General features: G+C 42.7%; 1 pseudogene; it reads left to right on the top strand.

Moving 5' to 3' along the window:
* The first annotated feature begins 816 nt into the window (after positions 1 to 816).
* LOC143673091 (olfactory receptor 7A10-like) lies at positions 817 to 1719 on the top strand (annotated as a pseudogene).
* The last annotated feature ends 7465 nt before the right edge of the window (positions 1720 to 9184 follow it).

The raw sequence follows: 9184 nt of genomic DNA, 5'->3' as shown, positions 1-9184 counted from the left end.
TTTATTTTGAGTTAATTTATCTGAAATGTATGCAATGTTTTGCTATACTCATTTTTTGCTTTTCACAATATTTTAGTTTGTTTGCTGCCAATATGCAACACACCAGAGTTGGATTGGCTTTTAATAAAAGGGGATTTATTTCATTAGTTCTTCAGAGGAAAGGCTGATAACTTTCAACTGAGGTTCTTCCTTAGTGGAAAGGAACAGGGTGATTTCTACTGGCCTTCTCTTCAGGCCTCTAGGTTCCAACAACTTTCCCCATGGTGATTTCTCTCTGCATCTCCAAAGGCCTAGGCTGAGCAGTGAGTGCTGAGATGAAGTACGCTGAGCTGCATGGGCTGTGCTACATTGAGCTATTATCTATATATGACTCAAGTTTCTTATTCTAACTATTTTCTTTGTGCAGTTTTAACAAGACTGATGACAATAAAAATATTCTGCTACCATCATCAATATCCATGACCCAACTTTTTCATTACATAGTGCCAAATAGCTGGTCAAATGATTTTTGAATGAAATAAAGTCTAAGAGCATTTGAGGTAGAATATATTGCCTTTGGATAAAGTTCAAAAGTATGGACAAGATTGGCTTTTAGCAATAGCATCAAGGAGAGGCAGGAGTGTTTGTTTACTCTGACATTTTCAGATAAAGGGTATTAAATCTCTATATAATTAAAAAGAAATAATTAAGTCAATATGTTTGCAATACAAACCATGCCATTTATGTTAATTTACTGAGAGCTGCTTATACCTAAAAACTGCCTTGCTCTGGTCTCTGTTCCAGCATTTTCATGTGTTTCATGGAATTAGAAAATGAAACACGGTTTCAGAATTTATCCTCTTGAGACACTCAGAAGACACAGAAGTGCAGCCCCTCTTATTTGCTCTGCTCCTGATGATGTACCTGGCCACTCTCATTGGAGACCTTCTCATCATCCTGGTCACCATCTCTGATGTCTACCTTCACACACCCATGTACTTATTCCTTGCTAACTTGTCTTTTGCAGACATCTGTTTCACTGCCACCACTGTCCCAAAGATGCTGGTGAACATCCAGACCGAGAACAAAACTATAAGTTATGGAAACTGCCTCACCCAGTTGGATTTTTGTATGGTTTTTGGAGGAATAGATGACTTCCTCTTAACCGTGATGGCCTATGACTGCATTGTGACCATCTGTCACCCACTGCACTACATGGTCATCATGAACCCCAGTTCTGTGGTCTCCTGCTGCTGACATCATGGATACTGAGTGCTCTGGCCTCTCTTTTACATGGCCTAATAGTTTTGCAATTGACCTTTTGTATTAGGTTGGAAATTCACCACTTTTTTTTGTAATCTTACACAAATAATTCAACTTGCATGTTCTGACACCTTCTTCAATGACCTAGTGATGTATTTTGCAACTGGAATTCTGGCTGTTATTCCACTCACTGGCATATTTTTGTCTTACTGTAAGATTGGATGCTCTATTTTGAGAATTTCATCATGTGGAGGCAAGTATAGATCATTTTCTACCTGGGGGTCTCATCTTTCAATTGTGTCCTGGTTGTATGGAACAGCCCTTGGAGTGTATCTTATTTATGCTGCTATGCAAAACACAAGGGCAAGTGCAATAGTTTCCATCATGGACACAGTGGTCACTCCCATGCTGAACCCCTTTATTTATAGTCTTAGAAACAAAGACATAAAGCATGCCTTAAAAACTATTTCCAGCTGAGAAAGGCTCTCCTTAGAAGAATGCTTTGCCTCAAGTTCAGAAATTTTACTCTTCATTTACAGATGTTAAATACTGGCAAATATAATTCAAATTACACTTATCAGTATATAAAGGTAATATGCTATTTGCATTATTATTTGAACTTTATCTACATTTCATCCATCAAAAACCCTTGTTTATTGTGTGGGCCATGGTGGCTCAGTGGCTGAGTTCTCACCTGCCGTGTCTGAGACCCGTTTCGATTCGCAATGACTGCCTAAGTGAAAAAAAACATGTATACTTCTTATTTTCTTTAAATCATTTGACATCTAGGAATCTATTCCCACAATTCAGTGTTGAGCCAGACTCTTTTGCCTGAATATTCAGTGGTAAATGTCAATACAGGTCATTAGAGACATAAAATTATTATAATCACTGGAGGGGCAAAGGTGTATTGCCTCTGTGAAAGATGAAATTAACTGCTCTTCTGTTATATACTTTTTGGCCAAAACCATTTGTCACTTCAAATGCTCTGTACCTGATTCCAGGGTTGGGTTAATCAGCTCTTGAAATAGGGCACATCCTGGACTTGAGTCACCTTATGATGACGTTTCAATAAACCACATCCATGTCAATTCTTGACTTTCTGCTGTAGAGTTCCATAAAAGTTAGGTGAGGATATAAGAGACATTACAGCCCATGATTCTTCAATGATTGATGGTCTTACAAATCACTGGATTTCTTTCAGGGATACAATTTTGCTCTTTAAAAATTGTTTTTATAGACAGGGACATTTTTCAGTGAATTTCCCTGGGTACTTCCTAAAATCATCATCCTCTTTTACCAATCCTGAAAAGCAATTTGGGTCATTTTTCATTGCCAACTGTATCTTCTTAAACTATTGATGCAAGATATTAAGTAATAATATCATGGGTTTTTGTAGATGTCCTGTGTCCTTTGTGAGATAGAATATACCACTAATGATTTCTTCATCAGAGTCATTGGCAAATTAGGCTGACATTTTGAGATGAGAGATTGCTCTGAAGTAATGTCCAGTTTGAGAAAAAAAGATGTTGTCATTTATTTTATTCACTTTATATCTTTGGTGGAACTGTGAATTCATTTATTTGCAATGAATTAACCCAAGGATCAGACTCTATTTTATTCATACCCATGTCAGAACTCTAATTTGTCAGAGAAAAGAGATTTGCTTCATGGAGCACTATAAATTTCTTGGTTTTGATTGTGCCATAATCTGAGGATTAAAGTTCTCAGCTTGTCATTTCTTCATGTCTCTCCAGTGCAAATAAAATACCCACCTTGCTCCACATTCATTGAGATAGAATCTCAACAAAATATTTTATACATAAACCAGACAATTTCCAAAAGTGTTTGATAAAGCACTTTCTTTAGACATGACTACAAAGAATATATTGTGAATCATGCTTGCCAATGCTAAACATACACTAGTTGTATACATTTATCCAAAGTATACAGCATCATTGTGGTCTTCACTTCCAACAAGTTCATGTATCAATTCCCAGAATCTTATGCAGGAAGATCCATGCATTTGCAATCAGTTCCTGTGTCTAATAATTTACTTGCATTACTCCTTTTCCTTAAGCAGAATTCTCTTAAAAAAAAACCTCTAAAAATTTTGAAGAAATTCAGCAAGCATATATTCTCAATATTTTTAAAAAGGTAGAGGTATGTTTTTCAAGTAGAAAAAAAAGGAAAGGGAAAGAAGCACTAGGAAACAGTCCAGCCAGGAAATGTGATACTTCTGCTCTCATCAGGAACATACTTTAATCACGAAGACTCCACTGAAAGTGGTAAATCAGCATATGCAACATTTTCTACAATTCAGGTAGTAAGAAGTTCTTCCCATAAGTATTGATTACATATACACCTGCTAGTTCACCATCCTCTCCAACACAGGATCCAAAACTGGAGGGAGGGAGAAATGCCTGTTAAGGGACAGTCTACCTCATCCATGTTACACCATATCATATACACGCCATGTTGAATGCCAGATTTACACTTGAGTGTACTTCAGGAGAAAGGGAGATTTTATTTCTTTCAAAATTTCCAAAGACTTTCTGTTTTTTTCCTAATACACCCAGCTTGTAGACAGGTTCTCAAGAAAAATATTTTGTAGAGCATATCCTGAGTGAGTAATGGAAATGGTTACTAATCTGCAGTATACACCAACTCTTCAAACTTTACTTCTATTACCATTCCAGCAACTCCAATTTTTTCTCAGATGAAAAATATTCCTGGGATTGTTAGTACAAGATTATTCATCTCCAGAACCACTAAATTAAGTAATAACAATTATGATTCAATCTGAACTGAGGTGATAGATTTGTTCTCACAGAAAATTAAATTTTATTCTTGAAGAATCTATACATGGATACAAGAAAAAAATAACCAAATTGTGTGTTATTGGTGAAAGAAGTGCAGTGTTGGGTTTTGTTTGAAGGGAAATGTTGAAGAGTCATTAAAATTTAGATGTCAGCAAAAGAAATTTTCAGGGATCATGTTGAAATATAAACACCTTTTACAGAGGAAAATACTATTATTTTTCCAGCAGAAATAGGGATTTGATTTTTGTCTTCAAATTTTTCCATGTTATGTTACATAGAAGATCATATGTTATATATGCCTTGTTCAATAGTATTCAGTTGGATACATCCAATAGTTATTTACTGGGACTCTTCCATGCAAAATCTAAGGCATTCAAAAGAGATGCATGCTTTCTGCTGGAAGATTAATTGTCAAGTGTAGGAAAAGTCAGAATAAACACTGTCAAAAACAGAGAACACGATTTAAATTCATATACTGTAGAAAGCAGTAACAGAGCCCTCACCACTAAGAATGCACCACAAAAATGTATCCACTGTCAAAGGTCATGCATGTGATACATAGGAGGAATGAATTCTTCCACCCTTGACAAGAGCTGAGTTTCAAAGAGAAGCATATGACAGTGTTCTAATGCTGGATGAGAGAGTCTTGGACATCTCCTAGTGGTCTCCCACCAGTGTCAACATTCTCATTTTCCCTTCAATTTCCTATCACATTCCTCAAAAGTATTGGATCCAAACATGTACTTCTGTGATAAATCATGTGAACTGAGATTATTCACCTGTTTCATCTTTTAAAGTTTTGAGAAGATGTTTTTGCTTTTCTCTGTTACCTTGGATGGATACAGTAGTGGAACAAAAGCATCACTTGAATTAACCAGAAAAGTTCTGTAAGGAATACGATGGCAGGAAATGAAATATGATGGCAGGGAATGCTCTACTTACAATAGCTGCAGGAATTAGGGAAAATCTACAAACATAAATTTGTTTTATTGTCTAATATCTTTTTCTGGATTCCACTTTGGTTTCTATTGCAACTAATTTTCTTTCAGTTCTACTTCAGGAGATTTTAAATTTTCATAAATGTATATGTCAACTCTCAATACTCTATTTGACTTGTTTTTACTTCATTAGAAGTTGATGTTTAAAGAAAAATCATGCATAAAATGCAGATTCATATACACCACCCCACCATCAACGGTTGCACGGCTGTGGAGAGTTTGTTGAAATGGATGATAACACATTTTTTGTAGTTTTACTTCTCTGTTAGTAGCAGTTAACACTTTTAACATTTGATGAAAAATTAACAAATTAGTACTATAATGATTGCCCATAGTTTACATGAGGGTATTTCCTGCTATATTCCCAATCTACCACTATCATTATTTTTTACACATCTTTATTTTAATTCTTATCTACCCATACCCTGGATAGAGGGAGTGTCAGTCACAAGGATTTTACACTCAATGTGTGGTTGGCTACCCTCCCCTGACGTACATGCCCCAACTCCACCCCTCCTCCAAACTGTATATAACCCGAGCTCACCAAGCGTCGGAGTCCTTTTTAGCCCTTGAGCCCCTGAGCACACGAGTCTTTGCTATATAACAATAAAGTAGCAGTGCACAACAATTGGCCTCCGGCTCAAGTCTTTTTAGGACCCTCGGCGGGGAACCCTGCCAAGCATCGTCTCACCTTAGTCCACTTATCCGGGCCCGGAACCCCCTCACCCCCACCCGGTGAAACGTCCCAACACCCTGACGCCGCGAGGCAGGAGGCCCAAGAGCCGTAGCACCCTCTTTAGCCCCTGCGACATCACCGCGGCAATTGGCGCCCGAACACGGACCTCGACGACATTCCACCGAAGACTAGGACCTCCTAGACTAAGGTAAGACCCCCCCCTCCAGACTGTGTCCGCCTAAATAAACGCCTGTCCTAGTTTTGCCTTTGGCGGCCACTAGTTCCCTCTAAATTCTTCACTATGGGTGCCTCCATCACCAGGGCCCAAGTTCCACAGGTGCGTGCCCTAGCCGCCCTGTTAGACACTCATAAGTGTCACTCGAAAGACACCCGCCTTCCGGCCATCATGGCGGCATACCTGATGACGAAGGGGTGAACGGTTCTCTTCCTCCTTCTTCTTCAGGCCCAAAGCCGGAAGGGGATAACAACCTATACCCCGCCCTCCCTAAGAGAGCGGATGCGGGGACTTCTAATCCCTCCCTCGTTTCCTCCGCCCCTCCTCCTGCCACTCTTCCTCCTCCCCTTAGCAACACCAACCCCTTTTCGCGCTCTGGGACAGAGATGCTGGAAGCACCACCGCCATCTTACGCACCCCCGCCGCCATCTTATGCAGGGGCGTGCCCTTGGCAGCCGCCATCTTGTGTAACCCAGCCGCCACTTTGTACGTCCTGGCCGTCCTGTCCTAATCCCGCGGACGGCACTCCCACTCCCTCTTCGGGTCCACTGTGGCCGCAGGCTCGGCCGCTACCGCCCTCGCAGGCAACACTCTTCCCCATTAATCTCACCCCTACGTTGCAACGTCCGTTCCCTTGGGTTCCTCACAGCGAGGAAGACGTAAAACGGCTATGTAAGGCAGTGAAGGAGGATGGCCTTACAGGTCCCTATGCTACTCATCTCCTTGAGAGGCTGGCTCAAGAACTTAATACCCTCACGATTGGACCTCACTAGCCTGAGCTATTCTCACCCCTGGTTGGGTTGTAGACTGGAAAACTCATTTCAATTTAGAAGCAGAGAAAGCCGCACGGGAGATGGCTATGCAACAAGGTCCTCCGGAACTAGGCCTCCCTCTCGAAAGCTTTCTTGGAACGGGGCCCTATTTTGACCCATCTGTCTATTTGCAAGCCCCATACGCCTTTTTCCTCAAACTGAGAAACGTAGGCTTAAAAGCTTTCCGCAGTTGCTCTGCGGCCAAACCTGAGCGGCTCTCCGCCCTAAATCAGAAGCCAGACAAGGACTTTGCCTCTTTTGTCTCAAGGGTGCAAGAGGCTTGCCAGAAAAGAATTGCCGATGAGCAGGGACAAAACTCTCTCGCCAAAGACCTCATCTTTAAGGGTGCCCAGCCCATTTTCAAACAAGCATTAATGGGCATAAAAGAAAAAACCATCTCTGACTGGGTACTCGCTTGTTCTAACGTCAACCCCTCCACTGAAAGTTTGGCTACTGCCTTATCATCTGCCCTTTCTAAGTCCCTTACAACAGCTCTCCGCTTCTCTCAAGAATGCTTTCGCTGTGGGGATTCGGGACACTTTACTCGGGAATGCCCCCAGCGACCAGCCCAGCGACCGGAACCGCAACCCCCTAATCCTCAACAGCCCCGCTCCTAGTGCAGGGACACGGTTTTACTTGTGTCTTTCCAGAAAGTAAACCTCAGCTGCTGTGGATCCCTTCCCATTGTGTCTGGCCTGCCACAGCCTCCACTGAAAAGGAAAAATCTAAAACTCCGTCGCAGTGAGTTAACAAATGTCTGTGCACCCTTACTAGCTCTTTAAAAAATTTTTTTGCTTGCCATAGTATTTCTGTGTCTCGTAACGTGTTTCAACTTACTTATCTTCCTTTCTTAATATGCTGAAGGCCATCCTTGCTGCTTCTGCCCCTCGCCTTCCCCCTTGGCTCCTACCTATAACCCTCCTTTCACTTGCAGTTTTTTTCCACAGTTTTCACAACGGAACCGGGGGCCGGCCCCCAGCCAACTGAACTGTGGGCCGCGGTGCAGAACCCCCCCCCCGGGGTCCTTTTCATCACTCCGGAGAGTCCTTTTTTCCCACAGCTCTTCCATACTAACTGTTTGCTTAATTTCCCCTGCGACCCACATCACCTCAATGCCACTAGCCCTCTAAATGTCTCTTTCACGCCCCCTCTCTCAGCCTTACTATTTGTCGCCAACCTTACTTCTAACCCGGATCAATTCCCATGCGTCTCAGCCTCCGTCTGTCCCCCCAAATTCCCGAACTGTATCCCCCTCCTGTGTACCAATTACCCGTCAGCGACTACGAACCTCCCCAGCCTCTTTCTTCGCGGGGCATGGTGGCCCATTCCCCCCAAACCCACCTCTAACCTCGAAAACTTCCATCATCATCCCCCCTCCCAGTCTGGCTGTTCCTCCCCCCACCCTTCTAAAACTCGGCGGCCTAAGAATATACCCCTGCACCTCCACTGGGTCAAGTGCAGGAGACCTAAACCCCTTGCGGTCACTTCCTACTATGCCCTTTACTCCCCCTCCTTAACTGACGCTTCCGACGATAGCACCCCCCAATACCGTGAAACTCATCTTCAGGTTGCGACTACTCTTGATGTCTCCACTGATCGCCTCTTTGGTGCTCCTATTTTCTCCTTACACAAACTCTGTGGCAAGTACGCCTGCCTCGATCTCTGCCCGCTCCTCTGCCTAGGGGGCTGTAGCCTCTGTAACGGCACAAGTAATGTCTCACTGTCAAGCAGGGCAGAACCCAAAACCTCTTCCTGCATAGATATAACCACCTACATCTTCGTCAAACCCCCATTCTTCTTCTTACAGTGTGCACGAGTTGACCCCGTCAGCAATTGCGTGCTGAGTAACTACTGGAACCCTAATCTCCCCTTTACTTTCATTGTCCTTCAACCTAGGTTACTTTGGATCCCCGTTAACGCCACCACCTAGATGGCCCCTCAACTCCCTCTCACCCCATATCATCTAGGTACCCGCTCCCTCACTCGAATGCAATGAGACTTTGGTATTTCCGCAGCCATAGCAGCCGCCATCGTTGCAGCAGTCGCCGCCAGCACCGTAGCAGCCATTGCCCTGACCCAGACTTCCACCACCACAGAGGTCCTTCTCAACGTTACCCAACAAACTGCTAAAATATCCCACACCCAGGAAAACATCAACCACCTCATGCATACTGCCATCTACAATCTATAGCAGCAAATAGACTTAATTGCGCTTAATGTTAAAGCACTTTTTGAATTAGCCTCTTCCACTTGAGATAGTTGTTACCCCTTCACCAAAATCTGTGTTACCCCTGTGCCTGTCAACCACTCTGTCCCCCACCTCTCCCTGCGTGACTGGATCTTTACTTCTTTCAACGATTCTTACTGAAACTATACTCACACCCTTCAGACTCAAATCT

The sequence above is a fragment of the Tamandua tetradactyla genome, unplaced genomic scaffold (genome assembly GCF_023851605.1).
Source record: "Tamandua tetradactyla isolate mTamTet1 unplaced genomic scaffold, mTamTet1.pri scaffold_119_ctg1, whole genome shotgun sequence".
In the NCBI taxonomy this organism is placed as follows: Eukaryota; Metazoa; Chordata; class Mammalia; order Pilosa; family Myrmecophagidae; genus Tamandua; species Tamandua tetradactyla.
Note: the sequence above shows the minus strand (reverse complement) of the source record. Positions and strands in the feature narration are given on the sequence as shown.